The sequence below is a fragment of the Oryx dammah genome, unplaced genomic scaffold (assembly GCF_014754425.2).
Source record: "Oryx dammah isolate SB20612 unplaced genomic scaffold, SCBI_Odam_1.1 HiC_scaffold_20, whole genome shotgun sequence".
NCBI lineage: Eukaryota > Metazoa > Chordata > Mammalia > Artiodactyla > Bovidae > Oryx > Oryx dammah.
In genome coordinates this window covers 29025533-29052334 of record NW_024070204.1, presented here as the reverse complement: position 1 = coordinate 29052334, position 26802 = coordinate 29025533, and positions in this window count along the sequence as shown.

The window sequence follows — 26802 nt, the reverse complement described above, 5'->3', positions numbered from 1 at the left end:
GGACGAGGGAGCCTGGTGGGCTGCCGTCTATGGGGTTGCACAGAGTCAGACATGACTAAAGCAACTTAGCAGCAGCAGCAGCAGCTGTGAATGGGATAAAAAAATCTGTGAAAACCATAAAAAAATATTGGATTAAGTTGGATTGGGTTCATCTGACATAAAATGAAGAATAATTTACAGAGGGAATTTTCCCAAGAGTAAGTATGAGGACCAGTCCCCAAATAAGGAAAAGGTCAAATTGTCACTGAACTCCTTGAAATAAAAAACAGCTGAAATACAGAACAGAATGTGTTAGACTTTGTAATTCATAATTCCCTCAAACATAGCCTCATTTGTTTTGCCCATTGATAATTCATAACTTGTTTAGTAGTGTTTTGAGTTTCCCAACCAGAAGTTAAACTCCTTGAAGTAGTCATGTAATTCTGTGTCTTGTAATGCTGAGAACATATTTGTCACATAAAGCATTTTGTTAATTGACCCATGGAAAAATAAAAAAATATGAGTAGCTGGTGAAGATTAAATATAATCTGCATCATTTTAGCTGGTCCAGCATTATAACCCAGTAGTTTTGCCCACCATCCCTGTCTGTTAATAGCATATATATCAATTTTCTTACTTGCACATTTTCAAACCAAATCTCTTTTGAATTTATTAAAAATAGGACATACAATAGTTATCAAAAATGTCTTTCATAAATTCCAAATAGCTTATGACAGTCCATTCCATTTTTTGACCTTTAAATCTGTGATTCCATCAAAGAAAGAGATCACATTCTCCCAACTTTATTTGTTTTTCTTCATTATGGTAAGGTCAGAACCCAGAAGAGGTAGACATGGTTTCAGGTTCCTATTTAGATTCCTTTGTCTAACTCATGTTTTGGATCAACTCTTCCTTCACAGTTCAAAGTCATTGAGTTAAATTAAACAAGAGATTCCTGAGAAGATGAAGCCAAGCATGACTAACATCTTGTCCCAGACACATGTCAAGCTTGGTTAAGAATTAGACCCCCCTCTTTGTTGTTGCTGGGACAGACGGAAGTCTCTTTTAGTATGACCCAGCATGAGCTAGAAGCATTCACGTTAGTTTGAAGCAATTTACTTTGTATTTCGTTTTTGTAGTTCACAGCAGGTCCTTTCAGGAGAAATAAAAGGGCTTGCTCTGCAATCTACCTTTATTGTTTCACTGAAGAATAGAAGCAAAACATATTTCAATCGGAAGAATTATACCTGAGTGCTATAAATATTTCCAGAGCCAATAGAGAGAGCCCTGTGCCATTTAAGGTCAGGGTTGATATTTTAAAGGGAAAAATGTTGATGGTAAACCCATGGGGAAATAAAATCCTAGACTATCCTAAGTGAGTAGCCAGGAGATAAGACCAGAAATTCCAGAGGTTAGCCACAGTAGATAAGATCCTCAAACTTCTTTTTTTTTTAAAAGGACATTGCTAGGATACACAGTGACTTCCATGGAACTCAAGTGCCACTGTTTTATAGCAAAGCCACTTTTTTATTGACTAGTGTTGATGAGATGAAGGAACTCTACATTAATGGATTATCAATTCTACCTAATCTTGTTTTTTACTATTTAATCTTTCTTGTTGCTATGGTTAGAAATTGAGCAAACTAAATCCTTGTTTCTTCTTTCCCTTGACCTTATTCTGATTCATCAAATCGGTTCTCTTACACTCTGAACTATGCCAATTATTGTGTCTGTCAAGCCATACATTCATTAGAGTATTAGGGCTAATGGACATGCTCTAAGAGCATATTCATCTTTAGAAATACGGTAAAAGCTAATTCTTTTGGCTCAGCAAAGCTCAGGTTGACATCTTGCCACTCTTCTACTGCCAGGAATATCTGGTGACTTAATGAAGCAAAGATCTTAAACACACAACTCAGTGGATTATTCAATATTAAGGTTTGCACTAGAGTCTGTGAAGAAGGATTAACACTTTCAGTTCTATAAAAGCACAGGTGATGAATGAAAACACAGAGGACTACCAGAATGGACAGTGCATCAGAAGGATTACAGAGTAACTTGTACCTCAAGAGTCCATTGATCTTCCTTTTCATATGATATTAAAAAAATAATCTTTTATATTCCAGTTGTAATGCAACTGGATTAGTGGAGCCAACAGGCTGTGACTGTTTAAATATTAATTGGAATAGCAATGTCTAAATCAGTGGTTCTCAACCCTGACTGCATATTAGAATCACCTAAGGAGTTTTAAAAATTTGCAGATGCCTAGTCCCCACCTCTAGAGAGACTGCTTTAATTGATTGGGGGCAGTGCCCTGACATCAGAATATTTTAAAAGCTCCCTTGGTATACAGTCAGCACTAAGGACCACCTGTAAATAAATGCTAAAACAGAATGGCATTTTCTTACCAGAATGCCTGGCTCAAATAGTCTATTCTTTTAAAGATTCTCAATGGAGTATCTTTTATTAAATGACTAGAATAACGATCCTGTTTCATTCCATCCTAATTACATTGGCTTTGCCATATTATAGCATATTATGGCCTATATTGGATGCAATGAAATATTTTGGGCATTTTCAGGAAGTCTTTTTAATTTTCAAAATATACTTGATATGAAATTTATACTCTTAAAAGTCTCTTGGTTTTTGCAGTGTCATAGAATTTGTTCATCAGGAGGGAAAAAAAAAGGCAAAATATACCCAAAGACTCTGCTAGTTCAGTAAGCAAGCAAACAAACAAAAACCTTAAAACCTATTTTGTTTAGTTAGTTCAGCTGCCTGAAACAGAAGGGGGCAATTAATTTACTCATCAATTTGTGTCAGAAAAAGAAAACTCAGTGTTGCTGATATAGATATAGATATAACTATATAGATATATCTATATATCTATACATATATATCTATATCTGTAGATCTATGTCTATGACTATATCTATAAGAATGCTAACATGAGACCCACCGTTAATTGTCTGTGAAGTTTTAGGTTACTTGGCCTTTCTGGGCTTTAGGGTCACACAGCAGTGAAGCAGGGATGAATGTCTGTGATTTTTGTCTCACACTTTACTTTGGTACTTGTGAAAAGAACTGTGAGGACCAAGTGGGTAGAAAAGATGATGGAGGAACTGATGTGGGCCCTTCCTTAGAGGTAAGTACGGTTTCTATATTTCTCTACAAGCTGCCTCTCCTGTGTGTGTTTGCATGCATGGTGTGGAGTAAAGTGAATTCTTGTGGAAAGGCTGATGTTAAGTCTTCATTCTCCTCTGGATTCCAACGTGCGGCTGCTCACCAGGCCACGGGTCTTCTCACAGCAGTGCTGACCGCTGTGGTGGCCTGCAGCCACAGCCATGGCTCTCCTCTTCTGTTTGCCCCATTTCTGTTTCATCACAATTCCCCACTAATGGTTCCTCTAACCTTCCTCCAAGGTGGTGCCAAGTGAAACAAGTACTTCTATGTCTCAAATAACTAGTTACTGTCTTTCAGGTGGTTTCTTAGTAAAATGTAACGGAAAGGGGGAGAAAAATCCAGCCAGGGCAAGCAGGAGGTATGTAGGCACCCTGTGGCCTTTAGGGCAATTGGAATCTGATTTGGTTAAATTCCTATTGTCTGATCTTATTTTCATCTCACCTCATTTTCTTAGTTGCACAAATGGAAAACTTATACACTTTTGTCTCTCCATATATTTATTTTCTTAAAATATCTTCATGGTCTATACACTTTTATCTAAATTCATTAACTTCACATGTTTATATTCTAGTAATTATGATATATTTCTCTCTAATCTCAATTTCCTGTGAAACATCTAAATTTTACATGTCTTCCTGATTTGATTGTTTCATAAAAAGATGCCGTTAACACATTTTTTTTGTTGGTTTTGTTTTCTTTTTTATAATGCATTTTATAATATAATAATAAAAAGAATAGTGTGACTTTTTATTATAATAGTACAGTTCTTCCAGTTTATTCCTCGAAAAGTAATATATCTACAAGTCTAATTGCTAAATCCCAAAACAGTATCTTTTGATCATCAACTTTGTTCTGCTTTTTGCCCCATTTAAAAAATATGTTGTCATCTTCCACTGCAATCTTCCCTCCCCCTAAAGCAATACTTTTTTCTGTTATTTTTCCTACAGCATATTTTTTCTTTTCTTTCTTTTTGGGTGTCAAATGCATTTTATGCATCAATTGATAAATCATATGATTTTTTTTTGATTAGCTTGTTAAAATGATGGATTGAATTGATCGATTTCAAATGCTGAACCATCCTTGCATCCTTGGGATAAATTCAACTTAGTCATGGTGTATATTTCTTCTTATGCATAAATATACTCAGTTGCCAATATTTTTAAAAAAATTTTGCATCTAAATTCATAGGAGATACTGGTTTATAATTTTCTTTTTAAATACTTTTTTTAGCCTGTCTTTGAAATCAGTGCAATACTGGAATCATAAATAAGTTGGGAAGTGCCCCTTCCTCTGCTATTTTCTGAAACAGATTGTGTAAAATTTATTAAAATGTAATCAATTTTTTTAAAACAGAAAACCAAACCAAAACAAACCAAAACCATTTCTCCTATCCTGCATTCTCCCACCTCTGGCAACTACCAGAATTTAGGGTAAATCTATAAACCTGGCGTTTTCATTTTTATTTTGAAGATTCCATTTATAAGAGAGATCATACAGTGTCTTTCTCTGTCTGACTTATTTCACTTTCCATAATGCCCTTGAGGTCTATCCATGTTATTGCAAGTGGCAATATTTCATCTTTTAATGGCTGAATAATATTCTGTTATATATATTATAATTTATTCATTTATCCATTGGTTGGACACAGGCTGTTTCTATATCTTGACCATTATAAATAATGTTGCTATGAATGTGGTAGTGTAGATACCTTTTCAAATTAATGTCTTCCTTTTCCTTAGATAAATGTCCAGAAGTGAATTGCTAGAGCTTGTGGTAGTTCTATTTTTAAGTTTTTACAAAGACTTCATACTGTTTTCCATAGTGACTTTACTAGTTTACATTCCCGCAGTACATAAGGGTTCCTTTTTCTCCACATGCTTATCAATCTTTGTTATTTCTATTTTTTTTGGTAATTGTAAAGGTGTGAGGTGGTATAACCTCTCATTGTGGTTTTGATTTGCATTTTCCTAATGATTAATGAACAACATTCAGAAAGTGAAGATCATGGCATCTGGTCCCATCACTTCATGGGAAATAGATGGGGAGACAGTGGAAACAGTGTCAGACTTTATTTTGGGGGGCTCCAAAATCACTGCAGATGGTGATTGCAGCCATGAAATTAAAAGACGCTTACTCCTTGGAAGAAAAGTTATGATCAACCTAGATGGCATATTCAAAAGCAGAGACATTACTTTGCCAACAAAGGTCCTTCTAGTCAAGGCTATGGTTTTTCCAGTAGTCATGTATGGATGTGAGAGTTGGACTGTGAAGAAGGCTGAGCGCTGAAGAATTGATGCTTTTGAACTGTGGTGTTGGAGAAGACTCTTGAGAGTCCCTTGGACTGTAAGGAGATCCAACCAGTCCATTCTGAAGGAGATCAGCCCTGGGATTTCTTTGGAAGGACTGATGCTAAAGCTGAAACTCCAGTACTTTGGCCACCTCATGTGAAGAGTTGACTCATTGGAAAAGACTCTGATGCTGGGAGGGATTGGAGGCAGGAGGAGAAGGGGATGACAGAGGATGAGATAGCTGGATGGCATCACGGACTCGATGGACGCGAGTCTGAGTGAACTCCGGGAGATGGTGATGGACAGGGAGGCCTGGCATGCTGCGATTCATGGGGTCGCAAAGAGTCGGACATGACTGAGCAATTGAACTGAACTGAGCTGAATGATTAATGAAGTAGAATGTTTTTTCATGCATCTGTTGGCTATCTCTATTTCTTTTTTGAAAAAATGTCTATTTACATCTTCTGTCCATGTTTTAATCAGGTTGTTTCTTGCTATTGAGTTGTATGAGTTCTTCATGTTTCTTGGATATTTGCCCCTTATCAGATATATAATTTGCAAATGTTTTCTTTTATTAAGTAGACTGACTTTTCATTTTGTTGATGATTTCCTTTGTTGTGCAGAAGTGTTTTAGTTCAATGTAGTCCTACTTATTTATTTTTCTTTCATTGCTTTTGCTTTTTGTGTGAGAGTCAAAAAACATCACCGAGCCCTATGTCAGAGCTTACCACTAGGTTTTCTCCTAGGAATTTTATGGAGACAGGTCTTACATTCAAGTATTTAATTCATTTTGAGTTAATTTTTGTGTATAAGATAGTCATTCAGATTTATTCTTTTACATGTGGCTGTCCAGTTTTTCCAGCATCATTTAAGAGATTGTACTTTCCTCCTCTTTATGTACTTTTTTCCTCTTTCTTCCTGGTTTATTGCTGGGCTCCTTCCTTTTTATGCTCCTTATCATGATTCAGTCTAGGTAGATTGTGTGTTTCTAGGATTTATCCATTGCTTCTAAGTTGTCCAATTTATTGGCATGTAATTATTCAAAGTAGTCTCTTATGAGTCTTTGTATATTTGTAGTATCAATGATGATATCGTATCTTTCATTTCTGATTTTATTTATTTGAGCTCTCTTTCTTTTTTGCTTGGTGAGTCAGCTTTTTTGTTTGTTCACTTTATTTTTTCAAAGAAACAGCGGTTGTTTTCATTAATCTTTTCTGTTGTCTTTTTCATTTATTTCTGCTCTAATAGTTGCTGTTATTTCCTTCTTCTATTAACTTTGGGCTTTGTTCTTTCTCTAGTTGCTTGAGGTGTAAAGTTAGGTTGTTTATTTCAGATTTCTTTTGTTTCTTGAGACAGGCATTTGTTGTTATGAACTTACCTCCTTGAACTGCTTGTGCTGAGTCCTGTGAATTTTGGTGTGCTACATTTCATACCATTTTGATGTAATACGTATTTTCATTTGTATCAGGAATTTTTTTGACTTCTATTTTGGTTTCTTCTTTGATCCATTGTTTGTTCAGTAGCATTTGTTTGATCTTCACATATTTGTGAATTTTTTAGTTTTCTGCATGTAATTAATTTCCGTTTCATACCACTGTGTTTGGAAAAGATACTAGATATGATTTCAACTCTCCAAGGTTTTTTAAGACTTGTTTTGTGGTCTAACATGTGATGTACCTTGGAAAATGTTCTGTGTGCAGTTTTTGGATGCATGTGTGTGGGCTCAGGCACTTAAGTCGTATCTGACCCTTTGTGACCTGACCCTATGGACTGTAGCCTGCCAGGCTCCTCTATCCATTGGATTCTCCAGGTAAGAATACTGGAATGGGTTGCCATGTTCTCTTCCAGGGGATCTTTCTGACCCAAGGATTGAACCTGTTTTCCTGTGGCTCCTGCATTGCAGACAGATTCTTTATATGCTGAGCCATGTGGGAAGCCAGTTTTTGGATGGTGTGTTTTATAAATATCTGTTAAGTCTACCTGGTCTAACATGTTGTTTAAGGCTGATGTTTCCTTATTGATTTTTCAGTCAAGATGATCTATTCACTCATATAAGTGGAGTGCTGAAGTCCTCAACTACTATTATATTGCTGTCTATTTCTCCCCTTAGGTCTGTTATACAGCATACTTGAACATGCAGAACAATATAGAAAATAGTAGTGAATACCTGCTCACCAACAAGTTCAATCAAATCTTGATAGTCTTCCCAAACCTGCTTCAGTTATTTTAAGGAACCAAAACTTTACAGGAAAAGTTAATATCACTTGTGTGCTTCTTTTTCTCTCTTCTCATTCACCTCCTGCCCTCTTCCAAGAGAAGAAATATCTTAATTTTTTTTATCATTCCCATGCATTTTTAGATATATGTATCTATAAATGAAATCTATATCTACAAATCTATGTGCATGTGTACTAAGTTGCTTCAGTTGTATCTGACTCTGTGTGATGCTATGGACTGTAGCCTGTCAGGCTCCTCTGTCCATGGGATTCTCCAGGCAAGAATACTGGTGTGGATTGCCATTTCCTTCTCCAGGGAATCTTCCCAAGCCAGAGATCAAACTGTGTCTCTTATGTCTCCTGCATTGACAGGCAGATTATCTATAAATAAAAGATAGTGTTATACTCATGTGGCATTTTATGAAGTGCTAGTCTGTAACTTTTGAGGGGCTCAATATTAAGATTTTTGAAACACATGGCAAATTTATGTATTTTAGCTTCTGTATCATGTTCTGTTGAATACTTATAAAATGTGTTTGATCAGTGAATGGACAATTAGTACATTTTCAGTCTTGAATTATTATAGACAATGTTTCAGTGAACATTTCTGTACCTGTCTTCTTTTGTGAAGAGGCCTGGTTTTTCCTGTGTCCCTAATGCATTTTTAGTTGTGTAACAGTTCCTGCAAAATTAAACTTTCTTGCCACTTACTATAAGGGGACCAAAAGGCAAATTTCCTGGCTCCCATTTCATTTCAGTTCACTCTAGAAATGTCAATAGTAAAGTTCTGACCATGACAATTAAAAGAAGTTGAGCTACCTGGTTAGAATAAAAACAGCCTGTGGTATGAACCCTTTGTGATTCATCAGCTTCTTTAATGGTAAATTTGCAGTAGATACTACTCCTCTTGCAGTAGATAACTTCTGATATGCCACTTACCCAATGCTGCCTCTAATTTTCCTTCCTTCCCTTTGGAGCTCAGAGGAGGTTGTTCTGTACATCCCTCTAGGATGAGAGACTTTTCCATGGAGTCTTTCAGATTTATGCATTGTAAGCCTCCTACAGCAACTGGAGATTTAATGCTTAAGGTCACTGTTTCAACTTTCTGTAAGATGGGTTTTTCTTCCTGCTAATGAAACTGGAATCATAACCACTCATTTCTGATAATTGCGCTCAGAATTAGACTGCACTTTATTCCACCTTTGCCTTGGGCTCATTTTTATATATAATAATGTGGAAGTATTTCCTGCAAAACTGCATCAAATAATTGTTAACAACTGAATAAACATAAAAGCAAGGTTGTATAATACTGCATTTTCACGTGATGTCATTGAGAGTTTGAGTCAATTATGGCAGCTCTTGCTTCATGAGATTGCTTCTATCCTCTCACGCTGGCTTCTTATACTTGGGCAAACGCAGTTCCAGTTTTGCTTCTTCCTGCAACCTGAGTGGCTTCCTGTTGGGAAAGAATGCCAGTTTACATTATACTGCTCTCTTTGTACTCTGATGAACTCAAGAAAAGTAGAGTAAGCCAAGCTACATAGATCACCATTCTCCTCACCTAATTTTTTGTTTGTTTTAAGGTAGTTTCGTGTTTGACCTTTGTTATGTCCTACAGAGCCATCAACTTCTGTGCCACAAGAGACTCCTATATTTTTGCAGTAGAGTAACCAATGTTTTTCTGCGTCTGTTAATGTCCACGGATAATTTCAACCAGAGCCACATTAGTTCCCTTAGAGAAAACAGGGCAAGGGCCAACATTAACAAACAGAAAAGATCAATTTCTTGGATCAATATCCTGATTGAACAAGACTCATGGTCCCTCCACTTTCAATAAACTAAAAAACATTTGAAACCAGAAAACTGATAGGTGGTGTTCCTACTCCAGGTAAGTTGTGTTTTTATCAGCTAAACACAGCTCGGATTATTTTCCTCTGATTAGGAGTTAGGATGGCATGTACAAGTGATGCTATTTGGACACAATAGTCTGAGTTTGTCATAGGAGGAAAAATGAACATGCTTTTCATTGTCAAACTTCCCTTGCAGGAAGGATTGCCCTACGCATTCCCAATCTTTTGTTTTTTCTGGTACCTATAGACGGAGGCCATCACTGTTAGAAAAACATTATCATGATTCTTCACAGACAGAGAAAATATTTTGAGTACTCTAATTCTCATAGGTAAAAATATAGGTCAGACAACAAACAAACAAACAAACAACACATGATGAAGTCATGGGTAATGTCAGTACCATTTGAGTTGGCTCACACAGTTGGCATGTGTTAATATCTAAAACATAGAAAAGAACCTAATATGAAAAGGAAGTGTTCTTAACCTTGGCTAAGGGGAAAAGGACATGATTGGGTCTGTTCACCAGCGTTACTTTCTTTCTTTCCTTAAGCTCTGTAGCTTGTTGTGCTGGCATGCACATGTGTGAGCTTGTGCTGTTCCCACTCTCCATGAGGCCAATTTATTTAAATCCAGGACAATCTGCTGCAGATTCTCCCTACACTGTGCTGTCAGTTCACCCTCTTTTAGGGTGAAGTGGTGGTGTCTGGGCTTCCAGTGTTGGACCTTCACTTATCATGTTTCTGATCTGAGGAGGGAGGAGGGACTGTGCTTTACCTGCCTATCTAAGCAAGAAGGCAGCTCCCCAGATTAATCATTTATTGGTTGTAATCTTCTAGACTTTTGCCTGTTATTCAAGTTTCACTGCTTGAGGAGTGATTATGAGATTATGGACTTTTTACTGATGGTAGCTAATCGAGGTATATAGACTTAATTCAACCAGTGTTTATTAGAAATGTACTGTGGATCTATCTTTAGGGTAGATAATAAAAGCATTTACATGATTCCTGCCTTTGATAGTAAGTAACTTAGATTGCTCTTTTGTTGATAGTAAGCCCATGGACAGTTTGGGAAGCATGTGCATATAATTCACACCAGTGGGTGATTTCCAGATGAAACACATTAGGAGAACCAGACTGGACAGTCCTCAGCACTTGGGGTGCCAAAACCTACCCTAGATCAGCCTGTGGATGCTGCCCTGATTGTTGCTGTAGATCATAACATCCCTTTTCCCACAAAAAATGAGGATGTGAAAAATGGCTTATGTATGGAGATGAAAGCCTTTCCATCCTTGTTGGTTAGGTGGCTGGCTGGGATCTGGCCAGTCCGGGGATTCCCTGTTTCTTGTCCCTTCACACCGCCACATCATGGGCAACCTCCAGCAGCCTTTCAGGTTTACTACAGTGTGTTTCACAAATAGCATTATCATATATAAAGTGAAGTGGAAATGTTTGGGAAGCTCTCTTTAGATAAGTGTTCTTAGACTTAACTGTACTTTAGGATCACCTGGGGAACTTTAAATTTAAAAGCCCATTTCTAAATCCCATAGACCATTAAACGAGAATCTCTGGGTGAGGTCTGGGCATTGACATTTAAAAAATGCTCTCCAGGTGATTTGAATGTGATACTAGGACTGAATAACACTGCTTTGTACTGAAATTTAGACTAGAGGAATGGATATTGAAGTAGAGGGTGGGTTGGAAGGGAGGTGGGGTTGGGTTATCGGACTTAACTGAGGTTAGAATATGAGGAGCTGGGTTGGGACTGTGTGATGCCAGAAAGTACTCCCTCTGAAGGTTTACTTTTTAAAATCTTTTACCCCCAGAATCTAGAAATAGTCATCTCTCTTTCCCAGTATTACATTTCTACATCCTACATTGCAATTGCAACTGACAGAGGACTTCTCTCGTGTAGAGAGAAGTGCTGTCTGCCCCACACAGCATCTCTGCTGCTCTCAGAGAAGAAAAAAACCTCATACTGGAATTTTTGGGTCTAGGAATTTTCAGTGGGGTTTAACACTAAATTGAGCAGTGATCTGTGATGACACTGGATATGGTGGGGAAGTACACTCATTATGAGAGCCATTTCTAAGGGAACAACTAGTAGGAAAATGAAACAAATTTGCTTTCCTTGTATGTACTAGAGAAGGATCATACTTGAAATGGGGTGTTTGAATTGTAATAGAAATATAACTTATTTTGTGTGTGTCTATAACGTTTGTATCCTCTGTTTTATTTATCATCTAGGGAAGCAGGCCAGCTCACCCAAAACTAGTCCAATAAACAATCATTTCAGTGATTGGCCAGTTCTTCAAATAGCCAGTTTACCAATTTTCCTAATTTTATCTATTTCCCAGAAATTTGGTTATTCATAATTGGGTAAAAATAATCATATCATATTGAAATTTAAAAATGTATTTCTAGAAACACAAACTCAGGCTTATGTGTTAATCTAAGGAATTGACACAGGGGTAGTAAACATACCTAAAATTAAAAAAGGAAGTAAATAACTTTTAAACACATATGGTAGAAACAAAAAGTGGCCCAACTAATCAAATCACACAAAAATGTTTGGTTTCCAACAGTGATTTGAAAAGATATACAACACAAAACCTGCAGATCATTCAGAGAGATGGAAAGGAAGTGAGAATGCATGGAAGGTATCACTTCTATGTGTATAACATTGACAAGACAGTAAATTCAGCTGAGAAAGAACAAGAACAAAATAAAAGAGCATACATTTTGTTAAATCTTAAAAACATTAAAACCTTGAGCACGCTAAAAAATGGGACTGTTTGAACAAGACAGAGACAAGAACAACCGTGTTACTTGTTACATTTTGGCTACTAATTGCGAGAGATCACGTAAGTAATGTTGTAGTACTTGAAAAATTAGTAAGAGAAACTTAAAATGTTTTAAAAGCAGAAATGACATAGGAGAGAATTGCTAAGACATCAGCATAAACTGAAGAATTTCCATATGAAATTCTGAAATAAAAATCAGTCAGCTAAGACTTCACAGAAATCCTCAAAATGTCAGAAGCCAACCCATCCTATATAAATTGTTATCCATTTTATAATTATTTGCTTTTTAAAAGCAAATATTTTGATAAATATATATATTAGTAAAAATGGCAATTGGCCATTCAGCATATTGCTTTTTTTGTGAATTGACTAGGATAGTAAGGTACATAGCAGCAGTAGAATTACCCCATTTTCCAGAGAAACTAACTTAGTTTTGTAGAAAAAGGATCAAAAATTCATTATCTGTCTTATGTGTACAAGGGTGTAGTTGCATGTTCCTTAGAAACCTGAAGACTATAGATGATGCAAGCTCATGTCTGACATTTAAGAGGTACAACAAAAATAATTCACAAAGCATATTAATTAAAGGATATCAGATAAAAATATAAAATGTAATATAATTTGCCAGGAAACCTCCTACCAAGCTTTTCAGAAACACACATAATGTCACTTGAGTTCTTGTGGAGAAGGAATACATCCAAAGCTAGAGAGCTCCAAGTGCCAGTATATATGAGAAAATTGTCACTTCCAGATCTAGGATGGTATTTGGCACATGGTATGACATATGTCATCTTCTCTGCAAGCATTTTCTTATGCATATGGTCCCTCCAGCTAAAGGAGCCCATCCGCAGTCTATTTTATCAATAGTGAAGACACCCAGACTGAAAATAATCTTGCGTTCAATAAAATCAACTTATATTTGACCAAGAAAGCAGTATGTATTTTATAGATACACTTTTTTTTCCTTAAGCCATTACTGCAGAGAATGTTGAGTACTGACGGTATAGCATGGTTCCATGCCTACATACATACGTTAATTGTGTTGTTAACAGGAGTTCAAGAGTGTGTATTAACTATGAGAAGTTTGCCATGGATTCTATGTGCTCCATATTTGGCTAACTTTAAATGAAAACCTTCTTTTTATTTTTTAATTAGAAAAATGGCTTATAATTTTTATATCCTTTTTTTCCTGCTGTACAGCATTGGGAGTTTTATTAGTCAACATGATTTAAAGATGTAGCTTTCAAAAGGAAGTCTTGGCACAAATTTCTTGATTATGTCTGACCATTCCAAAAAAGTAAAATTATTTTAAACAGTTAACATGTAAATGCAATATGTTAAATAAAAGCAAGTTCATTCCCTCTTAATAGGTTTTTAAAGGAAAGAATGTGGTACATCACTCATGAGTTCTATTTTGAATGTTTGGTTTCTTTTAAAAAATGGAAAGTAATTTTAGAAACTAAAATAAACCATGCTTTAAATGTTCTTTTTAATAGTGGAAAAATGATTTTTTAAAAAATACATTTTACTCACTGTAGCAAGTAAATTTCTATAGAGAGTAAGAGAACTCACTACTAAACTTCAACTGCTATTTATAAATTTTTGAAAGGACCAAGGAATTATTTTGAATATCAAATAAATGGAATTCAGAAATACCCAAGGGTTCAGAAAACTAAAACTAACATTTTCGTTGAAGAAATACTTCTTTACACTGCTAAAGAAGTCTCTGTCATAGGATTTGCAAAAATGGTATAGCACTTTGACCAATACTCTGTCAACATAGAGCCAGAAAGTCTAGACTTTGGTAAATTACAGTGTAATTAAAGTGTTGTGCTTTCTATGGTGGTGCCTTACTTGATGCAAAGTCCTCACAAGCAAGAGGCATTTAACTCCATCTCTCAGACTGGTTTTGGCAGTTACCATGACTGTCTTTAAGAGTCTGTCTCAGATGCTCTAGTTCTCCTCTTTCTGGTCTGATGGTAGAATTACACTGCCCCAGTGAAACTGCACATGACCATGTGCTATACTTTGAAGAAGGAAATGTGGCTGGAGGGGATGTGTCATTTCTGGTGGAAGCTTTAGAAGGCAGAGTGCCATTAGCTATATTCTCTCTCCTTCTGCCACAGTAATTGCCACCTCTCTGAATGGAAGAGTCTTTATCAGCTTGGTTCCCAGAGAGAGGGCACATGTATCCCCCAGTTGATCCAGTGGATATGAGAGAGAAGACTTTGTAGTTGGAAGGCATGAAAACTTGGAGGATTGTTTATTACTGCATCATAATGTTGCCTATCCCTACTCAATTTAACACTAATAAGAATGATGTCAAATTAACTACTCTCCCCAAAAGAAAACCAACTCAAAGAAATATATCACAAACTGTTTGCTAAGATGACATCATTTTTTATACACCATATGAAGACATATAAAAAGTGAAAAAATTAATCATTAAAGCTATACTTAAAACTTTTTGATTTTAACATGATATAGGATTTATCACTGGTCTTGTGTTGTTTTGGAGAAGGAAATGGCAACCCATTCCAGTGTTCTTGCTTGGAGAAACCCACGGGCAGAGGAACCTGGCAGGCTATAGTCCATGGGGTCACAAGAGATGCACATAACTTAGTGAAAAAACCACCACCACCACTTGTGTTGTTTTATTAGATAGGGTCAGGAAACTTTTTCTATGTATAGACTGGTAATAAATATTTCAGGGTTTGCAGGCCACCTGATCTTTGGCACAACTACTCCACTCTGTCACTTTAGCTGGAAGTTAGCCACAGATAACATGTAAATGAATGGGCAAGGCGGTGTTTCAATAGAACTGTATTAACAAAAAAAAAAAGGTGGTGGGCTTGATTTGGCCTAGTGGCTCTGGTTTGCCAATCTCTGTTAGTAGGTAGCATGTTTATAAGACCTACTAGGTTTATATTGGCCTCTCAGATTTTCCTATATGACCAAATATTTTCTTATAAGTGAATTCTATTTTTTAAACCATATTCTAATTCTCTTTGTGAAATAGACAGTATAATTGGCATCAGTGGAGAAATTATATTTGCTATGCAGTGGGAAGGATGCATATTTAATTTCTGATTTGTTAAATAATAATGTTTTACTAAGTTAAATTTCTCATTTGAATGGAAGACTATTGAGTCACATTGAGATAAGAGGTTTGTTTGAAATCTTGGAAGCAATTTGCAGAAGAGCTAGACCTACAGCCCTGGTCTTCTGGTATCCACTTATTCCCATTCTATTTTCATTACTGTATACTGACTTCTAAATGACTAGAGAGGTTCAGAAAGATCAGGCCACAAATTTTAAACAGGTTTCCTAACTTTATTTAAAGACTGCAGAAACTGATTTTAGTTAATATTGAATACAGCAGGTGTTAAATGAGTATGTGTGAATATATACAGAGTGTATTAAGCTTCAGTTTAAGGTTTTATCAAGGTTGGAGGAAAAGGAAGATGTAGAGTCCTGCTATTAACCTAATTTATGATGTTTACTTATTCCCACCTCTCTGACTAATGCTCCTTCTGTTCTCTTTATAATTCTTGGTTTCTATCTACTACCTCTTTCCCCCAAGAGCTGCAAACATTAGCTGATTAATACTCAGTGTTCTTAGCTGCTGTGATCAGTGGAGGTAATCTCTCATACCGCATTTATATCTAAATCAACGTAATATATCTAAATCACCTTTGCTAATCTGCTGGAATTTGCTTAGTGTTTCCTGAGCTTATATCTCCACATAACAGAGTGTTTAGGAAAAGAAATAACTAGGACATAAGGATATGAGAGTTCAATTCTGTAAAAAGAATAGGTTTCACTTTTGCAGTTTGAAATATTTCATCAGTCTTTTAAAAAGTTTTTTTTTTCTTTTATTTTCCAGTCACGCTGAAAAAATATTCCACATACAAACCATCAGTTCGGTGACCATTTCCCTTACATTTCATACTCTATTTCTCTGTACTTTAACATAGGAGAAAAAGAAAAAAAATTTGATTCTAGCAAGAAGAGTATAGTTTAAAATCTTCTGTCTAGCTGCATTTATCTTGCAACTTAAAGTGTGATTAATTTATTTTCTTGAAGACCTAGGTTATTAATTATATTCAAATCTTGATTACTTGTATGCTGTATGGATTTTCTGTAGCTGTGCTTGATCATAGATTATATTTGGTTACTGTGGTAGTCTGAATAATTATCCATCAAAGACAGACATATCCTAATCCCCAGATCCTGTGACTATGTTATTTTACATGGCAAAAAAGACTTTGCAGATGTGATTCACTCAAGGCTGTTAGGTGAGGAGAAAATTTTGTACTGTCCTGGTGAATCCAGTGTGATCACCAGCCTTCTCATAAGAGGAAGGTAGCAGATTTAGAAACAGGGAGAAAAAGATATGATGTTAGCACCAGAGGCTGGAATCAAGTGCTTTGAAGATGGAAGAAAAGACCATGAGCCAAAGATTTTAGACAGCTTCTAGAAGCTGGAAACAACAAGGAAACTGATTCTCATCTAAAGTCTTCAGAAGGAATGTAGCCCTGCCAGTGCTTGATATTTTTGATTTTAGAATCTGACATCTATACTATAGTAAAAGTCACTCAGTCATGTCTGACTCTTTGTGACACCATGAACTATACAATCTATGGAATTCTCCAGACCAGAATAATGGAGTGAGTAGCTATTCCTTCTCTAGGGGATCTTGCGAACCCAGGGACTGAACCCAGGTCTCCCACATTGCAGGTGGATTCTTTACCAGCTGAGCCACAAGGGAAGCCCAAGAATACTGGAATGGGTAGCCTATCCCTTTTTCAGGGAATCTTCCTGATCCAGGAACTGAACTGGAATCTCCTGCATTGCAGGTGGATTCTTTACCAGCTGAGCTATCAGGGAAGTCAGTCAGTTCAGTCGCTCAGTCATGTCTAAATCTTTGTGACCCCATGAACCTCAGCATGCCAGGCCTCCTTGTCCATCACCAACTCCTGGAGTTTACCCAGACTCATGTCCATTGAGTCTGTGATGCCATCTAACCATCTCACCTTCTGTCATCCCCTTCTCCTCCTGCCCTCAATCTTTCCCTGCATCACGGTCTTTTCCAATGAGTCAGCTCTTCGCATCAGGTGGCCAAAATATTGGAGTTTCAGCTTCAACATCAGTCCTCCTAATGAACACCCAGGACTGATTTCCTTTAGGATGGACTGGTTGGATCTCCTTGCAGTCCAAGGGACTCTCAAGAGTCTTCTCCAACACCACAGTTCAAAGGCATCAATTCTTCAGCACTCAGGTTTCTTTATAGTCCACCTCTCATATCCATACATGACTACTGGAAAAACCATAGCCCTGACTAGATGAACTTTTGTTGACAAAGTAATGTGTCTGCTTTTTAATATGCTGTCTAGGTTGGTCATAACTTTCCTTCCAAGGAGTAAATGTCTTTCAATTTTAAGGCTGCAGTTACCATCTGAGGTGATTTTGGAACTTCCAAAATAAAATCAGCCACTGTTTCCCCATCTATTTGCCATGAAGTGATGGGACCGGATGCCATGATCTTAGTTTTTTGAATGTTGAGCTTTAAGCCAACTTTTTCAACTCTTCTTTTACTTTCATCAAGATGCTCTTTAATTCTTCTTCACTTTTTGCCATAAGGGTGGTGTCATCTGTATATCTGAGGTTATTGATATTTTTCCCAGCAATCTTGATTCCAGCTTGTGCTTCATCCAGCCCAGCATTTCTCATGATGTACTCTGCATAGAAGTTAAATAAGCAGGGTAACAATATACAGCCTTGACGTACTCCTTTTCCTATTTGGAACCAGTCTGTCACTCCATATCCAGTTCTAACTGTTGCTTCCTGACCTGCATACAGGTTTTCCAACAGGCAGATATGTGGTCTGGTATTCCCATCTCTTTTAGAATTTTCCATAGTTTATTGTGATCCACACAGTCAAAGGCTTTGGCATAGTCAATAAAGCAGAAATAGATGTTTTTCTGGAAATCTCTTGCTTTTTCAATGACCCAGCGGATGTTGGCAATTTGTCTCTGGTTCCTCTGCCTTTTCTAAAACCAGCTTGAACATCAGGGAGTTCACGGTTCACGTATTGCTCAAGCCTGGCTTGGAGAATTTTGAGCATTACTTTACTAGCATGTGAGATGAGTGCAATTGTGCAGTAGTTTGATCATTCTTTGGCATTGCCTTTCTTTGGGACTGGAATGAAAACTGACCTTTTCCAGTGCTGTGGCCACTGCTGAGTTTTCCAAATTTGCTGGCATATTGAGTGCAGCGCTTTCACAGCATCATCTTTCAGGATTTGAAATAGCTCAACTGGAATTCCATCACCTCCACTAACTTTGTTTGTAGTGATACTTCCTATGGCCCACATGACTTCACATTCCCGGATTTTGGCTCTCGGTGAGTGATTAAACCATCATGATTATCTTGGTCTTGAAGCTCTTTTTTTGTACAGTTCTTCCATGTATTCTTACCACCTCTTCTTAATATCTTCTTCTTCTGTTAGGTCCATACCATTTCTGTCCTTTATTGAGCCCATCTTTGCATGAAAAGTTCCTTTGGTATCTCTTGTTTTCTTGAAGAGATCTCTAATCTGTCCTGTTCTATTATATTCCTCTATTTCTTTGCACTGTTTGCTGAGGAAAGCATTCTCATCTCTCCTTGCTGTTCTTTGGAACTCTACATTGAAATGAGCATATCTTTCCTCCTCTCCTTTGCTTTTTACTTCTCTTCTTTTCATAGCTATTTGTAAGGCCTTTTCAGCCATTTTGCTCTTTTGCATTTCTTTTCCCTGGGAATGGTCTTGATCCCTGTCTCCTGTACAATGTCACGAACCTCTATCTATAGTTCATCAGGCACTCTGTCTCTCAGATCTAGTCCCTTAAGTCTATTTTTCACTTCCACTGTATAATCATAAGGGATTTGATTTAGGTCATACCTGAATGGCCTAGTGGTTTTCCTCACTTTCTTCAATTTCAATCTGAATTTGACAATAAGGAGTTCATGATCTGAGCCACAGTCAGCTCCTGGTCTTGTTTTTACTGACTCTATAGAGCTTCTCCATCTTTGGCTGCGAAGAATATAATCAATCTGATTTTGGTGTTGACCATCTGGTGATGTCCATATGTGGAGTCTTCTCTTGTGTTATTGGAAGAGAGTGTCTGCTATGATCCATGCGTTTTCTTGGCAAAACTCTATGAGCCTTTGACCTGCTTCATTCTGTACTCCAAGGCCAAATTTGCCTGTTACTGTAGGTGTTTCATGACTTCCTACTTTTGCATTCCAGTCCCCTATAATGAAAAGGACATCTTTTTTGGGTGTTCTAAAAGGTCTTGTAGGTCTACATAGCACCGTTCAACTTCAGCTTCTTCAGCATTACTGGTTGGGGCATAGACTTGGATTACTATGATATTGAATGGTTTGCCTTGGAAATGAACAGAGACCATTCTGTTGAGGGAAGGGGAGTATGCATTTGTGATGTTTTAAGCTACTACCTTTGTGGTAATTTGTTGCAGTGTCAATAGGAGACTATTACAGTTAATTTCCTAAATTATCAAATAATTGAATTTTACAATGAGCATCTGCAAGAGAAATAACCAACTTCTGTTTCTCAAATACTAGAGCCCATTTTTTAGTAAAACATAACTTTTTTTAGCAGAAAAATAATAAGTGGGATTATATCAAGCCAGAAAGTTTCTGCACATGTAAAGAAACCATCAACAAAGCGAAATGGTAACCTACAGAATGGGTATGTATTTGCAAACAGTATATCTTATAAGGGGTTAATATTCAAAATATATTAAGACCTCATCTAATTTAATAACAGAAACCAATAACCCAAAGACATGTAAGAAGGGGAAGTGGTTGTCTGAGGAGGCCTTACAGATAGCTGAGAAAAGAAGAGAAATGAAAGGCAAAGGAGAAAGGGAAAGATAAATCCAACTGAATGCAGAGTTCCAGAGAACAGCAAGGAGAGATAAGAAAGGATTCTTAAGTGAACAATGCAAAGAAATAGAGGGAAACAACTGAATGGGAAAGACTAGAGATCTCGTCAAGAAAATTGGAGATGCTGAGGGAACATTTCATGCCAAAATGGGCACAATAAAGGACAGAAATGGTCTGGACCTAACAGAAGCAGAAGATATTAAGAAGAGGTGGCAAGAATACACAGAAGAACTATACAAAAAAGGTCATAAAGACCCAGATAACCACGATGCTGTGGTCACTCACCTAGAGCCAAACATCCTGGAGTATGAAGTCAAGTGGGCCTTTGGAAGCATAACTATAAACAGAGCTAGTGGAGATGATGGAATTCCAGCTAAGCTATTTAAAATCCTAAAAGATGATGCTATTAAAGTGCCACACTTAATATGCCAGCAAATTTGGAAGACTCAGTAGTGGCCACAGGAGTGTAAAAGATCAGTTTTCATTCCAATCCCAAAGAAAGACAAGATCAAAGAGGTTCAAACTACTGTACAATTGTACTTATTTCACATCTAGCAAGATTATGCTCAAAATCCTTCAAGCTAGGCTTCAACAGTACATGAATGAAGAACTTCCAGATCTACAAGCTGAATTTATAAAAGGCAGAGGAACCAGAGATCAACTTGCCAACATCCTGTGGATCATAGAAAAAACAAGGGAATTCCAAAACAATATCTACTTCTGCTTCATTGACTACACTAAAGCCTTTGACTGAGTGGATCTCAATAAACTGTGGAAAATTCTAAAAGAGATGGGAATACCAGACCAGCTGACCTGCCTCTTGACAAATCTGTATGCAGCTCAAGTAGCAACAGTTAGAAGAAGACATGGAACAACAGACTGGTTCCAAATTGGGAAAGGAGTACATCAGGGCTGTATATGGTCACCCTGCTTATTTAACTTCTGTGCAGAGTACATCATGTGAAATGAGGGGCTGGATGACTCATAAGCTGGTATCAAGATTGCTGGGAGAAATATCAATAACCTCAGATATGCAGGTGACACCACCCTTATGGCAGAAAGTGAAGAACTAAAGAGCCTCTTGACGAAAGTGAAAAAGGAGAGTGAAAAAATTGGCTTAAGGCTCAACATTCAGAAAACTAAGATCATGGGATCCAGTCCCATCACTTCATGGCAAATAAATGGGGAAAATGTGGAAACTGTGGCTGACCTTATTTTTCTGGGCTCCAAAATCACTGCAGATGGTGATTGCAGCTATGAAATTAAAAGACACTTACTCCTTGGAAGGAAAGTTATGACCAACCTAGACAACATATTATAAAGCAGAGACATCACTTTGTCAACAAAAGTCCATCTCGTCAAGGCTATGGTTTTTCCAGTAGTCATTTATGGATGTGAGAGTTGGACTATAAGGAAACTGAACACTGAAGAAATGATGCTTTTGAACTGTGGTGTTGGAGAAGACTCTTGAGAGTCTCTTGGACTACAAGGAGATCCAACCAGTCCATCCTAAAGGAAATCAGTCCTGGGTGTTCATTGGAAGGATTGATGTTGAAGCTGAAACTCCAATACTTTGGCCACCTGATACGAAGAGCTGACTCATTAGAAAAGACCCTGATGCTGGGAAAGATTGAGGGCAGGAGGAGAAGGGGACGACAGAAGATGAGGTGTTTGGATGGCATCACTGACTCTGTGGCCATGGGTTTGGGTGGACTCCTGGAGTTGGTGATCGACAGGGAGGCCTGGCGTGCTGCAGTCCATGGGGTTGCAAAGAGTCAGCACGACTGAGCAACTGAACTGAAGTGAACTGAAGCTGGCAATAAGGAGTTCATGATCTGAGCCAGCTCCCAGTCTTGTTTTGCTGATTGTATAGAAGTTTTTTTTTTCTTTCTGTACTTTTTATTGTATTGATGTGAGAAGATGAATTTTAGTTAACCTATTATAATGATTAAATCATTATGTAATAAATAAATTAATTAAATTTAATATATTTAAATCACTATATATGTAAATTAAACCATCATGCTGTACACCTTAGACTTATGCAGCAATTTCTTTCAATTATTTTTTAAACTGGACAAATTTCATGTTATTTGTCACTTTACCTTTTTTTTCCCTTTTTGGATAATTGTGAGTTCTAACAAACACGATTGATTTTAGACTAGACTTCCAGTTGTTGCAGTTGTTCTGCAGTTTGTTCAGTGTTACTGTATGTTCTTATTTCTATGAATTTTAAGGAACACTGTGGGGAAGTGGAAGCTGGCCCCCAGCAGCTAGTGCTACCAGAGATTGGAAGAGTCGGTTGTGGGATCACTTACATTTAGGCATGGAAAGTGTCCCTTTTTCCCCCAGAGCCATTTCACCTGCATGGCCTGAAGTGAGGCCAGGGTCCAAAACACAAGAAGAAAAACAAAAACCTTTCATTACAAATTAATTTGAAGAGAGAACAAGAAGCAAAGGAGCTTCTTCATCCCTTCTCTTTACTCAAGAGATTGTGAATTCTGGTTGTTAAAGGGAGAATTAAACTGCATTTTATACTTGAGCACTTTTTAGACATGGCCATTTCAATCTGCAGAGGACTTTTAAAGACACAATAGTCTTAGAATTTCCTAGAACTTTTAATAATAAACCTGGAAAAATGCTTAGTCCCTTGCTGATGGGACTCACAGACATACACCCTGTTGCTATGCGTAGTCAGGACTCTGAAGAATTAGCATGTGATTCCTGTGGTTACATTTTACCTGTTACTTGTAGCTGGTTTCAGTTTTTGTTAAGCCCAAGAAGGAATACCTTACCTAAAATATTAAGGGTCACAAAGTTTAAAATGTAGACTCCAATAAATGCTTTGCTTTTGTACATGGTCTTCCTTTCTGTCACCCATTGGGGGTTGCTTTGTTCCCCTTTTCTACCTGATTTTGGAAAATACTCATTTGGAAAAGTGGTTAGATGATTTACTGCCCAAAGGGAAAATAATTTATCTTCACATTGGTGCTGAATTTAAAAACTTTACAGATGCTTGTTCATAAAATGGGGTATTCTCAGGAAAGGGGTAAAGAAGTTGAGCACTTAGTACTCACTAAGATATTGGTACCTCACACAATAAGATGAGATGTAATAGTTTATTCAAGCAATTTAAAACCTTACTGGGGAGGTAATACCTTTCCTTGGATAGCTAGCTCATAAAGCACAAATGCATGAGGTCTCATATCTGTTGCATGATGACAAGGTGAAGGAGCAAAGAAGATGGATAGAGAGGTTGAGAAATCTTCCCAGATGAGATGGGGTTGAGTTAGATTCTGAAGTATGGAAAGGATTTAAGAATTTAAAGATGAGAAAGGAGAGAGTCCAAGACATTAGGAGATGTCAACAGCAATGATGAGCATGTCCCAGAGATTGAGAGGAGTCCTGATTTTTGCTGCTGGCAATGTGCATTTATAATCTAATTGAAGGGCAGGTCACCACAGTATTTTTCTTTTCTCTGAGTTCTAATGAGAAACACGCTTTTCATTTCCAGGTAGGACCCAGCTTTTCCTCTTTTGTGCCAACTTCAGCTGGTGAAGTGCTGTCTTAGCTGTAATAGCAGACTCTTCTCCAACAGGCACAGACTTATGTTAGAAGGCGTAGCATCCTGTCACTTTTCACTTAGCATTTGCTTCAAATAGATGGAAAAAAAAAAAAAAAGAACGTTCTAGCAATGGGATGTTTTGCAGTAGCAACAAAACCTGTGTGAGAGCTGGTCCTTCACTGTGTAGTTTCTCTCTTAAAGATCCAGTGGTATCTCAGATTCCCTGTCCCTCATAACCAACATCACAATTTTGTCTTCTCTTTCTTTAATTTATGCATAAATAGTTTTGAGGAATAAAATAAAATAAATAGTTTTGGCACGAGGAAGAAAATGGACATAGAATAGGACTACCATTCGGCCCTATCCTGAAATTTTAAAATTTTAAAATTATCTTTTGCCTTCATGATTTGAAAATATGAGAAACTGAAAAACCATCCTTTGAAAGTGAAAACTAAGTGGGTTACGTCAGATTCTGTTTTGAGGCACGGCTTCCTAATTATCTCGTAAGGCTTGAAAACCTTTCAGATAACAACCTAATTTTGGAAATACACTTCTTTCCAAAAATGAAAATGTGCCACAAGGCTGAGTGCTGTTATTATAACAGAGAAGGAGAACCTGCAGGCTGTGTGTGAGGCCAGCAGCCATGGCACCGTCTGTCCATGTTTTAATATTTGAACTCACAGAGAGCTCCCAAGCCCACTGTTTCCCAGTTGTTAGCTTGGCCTCCAACTGTCACCACCAAATGCTTTTTTTTTTTTTTAGTTTCCAAATACTGTTTTTAATGGCTGCACGTAGTACGTCAAGGGTATATATTGTCACCCTGCTTATTTAACTTATATGCAGAGTATATCATGTGAAATGCCAGGCTGGATGAAGCACAAGCTGGAATCAAGATTGCTGGGAGAAATATGAATAACTTCAGATATGCAGATGACACCACCTTTATGGCAGAAAGCAAAGAAGAACTAAAGACGCTCTTGATGAAACTGAAAGAGGAGAGTGAAAAATTTGGCTTAAAACTCAACATTCAGAAAACGAAGATCATGGCATCTGGTCCCATCACTTCATGGCAAATAGATGGGGAAATAATGGAAACAGTGAGAGACTTTATTTTCTTGGGCTCCAAAATCACTGCAGATGGTGACTGCAGACATGAAATTAAAAGATGCTTGCTCCTTGGAAGAAAAGCTATGACCAACCAAGACAGCATATTAAAAAGCAGAGACATCATTTTGCCAACAAAGGTCCATCTAGTCAAGGCTATGGTTTTTCACATTCCATATATGGATGTGAGAGTTGGACTATAAAGAAAGCTGAGCTCCAAAGAACTGATGCTTTTGAACTGTGGTGTTGGAGAAGACTCTTGAGAGTCTCTTGGACTTCAAGGAGATCCAATCAGTCCATCCTAAAGGAAATCAGTCCTCAATATTCATTGGAAGGACTGATGTTGAAGCTGAAACTCCAATACTTTGGCCGCCTGATACGAAGAGCTGACTCATTGGAAAAGACCCTGATTCTGGGAAAGATTGAAGGCAGGAGGAGAAGGGGGTGACATAGGATGAGATGGTTGGATGGCATCACTGACTCGATGGATATGAGTTTGAGTAAGCTCTAGGAGTTGGTGATGAACAGAGAAGCCTGGCATGCTGTAGTCCATGGGGTGGCAAAGAGTCGGACATGACTGAGTGGATGAACTGAACTGTAATAAAAGATACAAACCCTTCAAGACAAAGGAGAATTTTATATTCAGTCTTTTCAACAAGCTCCACCTTTGTGTACCAGTTTTAGAGCCAAGTTCATTACTCCTTGTTATCTGTACATAATACCTCTAAGTGATTACTCCAGAATATAGCTAATCTCATTTGATCCAGATCATTCCAACAACTACTTGGGATGAAGGTTCCTAATTCATAAAATCCAAAGTCAAATTGATTAATTATCTCCTCCCATTGCTTAATGCTTACTGTCATTCATTTTGATGATCAAACTAAGAACTTTAAACATGGTCTTCTCTTCCATACTACCGTTTATCCTTTTTAGTGTCTCCATTCTCACAGAGGCTCTAGTTTATTATAGACATTCTTAATTTCTTACCCAGTTAACAGCACAGACACCTCATTCTTTCTATCTTGAACATAGTCTTTGCACTGGCTTAAATAAGACATCTTCTCAAAACACAAATCTGTTCATTACACTGTCTTTTCAAAATTCTTTACTCAAAGAAAAATATTTACATTTCTTGGCATGGATTATGTGCTCCTTTATAATTTGGCCCCAAACTACTTTATTTTTTGCTATTTTTTTCACTCAATATTATCATGTATAGTATGCTATAAACACATAGAAATTGCAGTCCTTTCTGAAATATTCAGTTCAGTTCAGTTGCTCAATCATGTCTGACTCTTTGCGACCCCATGAATTGCAGCACACCAGGCCTCCCTGTCCATCACCAACTCCCGGAGTTTACTCAGATTCATGTCCATCGAGTCGGTGATACCATCCAGCCATCTCATCCTCTGTCATCCCTTCTTCTCCTGTCCCCAATCCCTCCCAGCATCAGAGTCTTTTCCAATGAGTCAACTCTTTACATGAGGTGGCCAAAGTACTGGAGTTTCAGCTTTAGCATCATTCCTTCCAAAGAACACGCAGGAGTGATCTCCTTTAGAATGGACTGGTTGGATCTCCTTGCACTCTAAGGGACTCTCAAGAGTCTTCTCCAACACCATAGTTCAAAAGAATAAATTCTTTGGGGCTCAGCTTTCTTCACAGTCCAACTCTCATATCCACACAAGACCACAGGAAAAACCATAGCCTTGACTAGACGGACCTTTGTTGGCAAAGTAATGTCTCTGCTTTTGAATATGCTATCTAGGTTGGTCAAAACTTTCCTTCCAAGGAGTAAGCGTCCTTTAATTTCATGGCTGCAATCACCATCTGCAGTGATTTTGGAGCCCCCAAAAATAAATTCTGA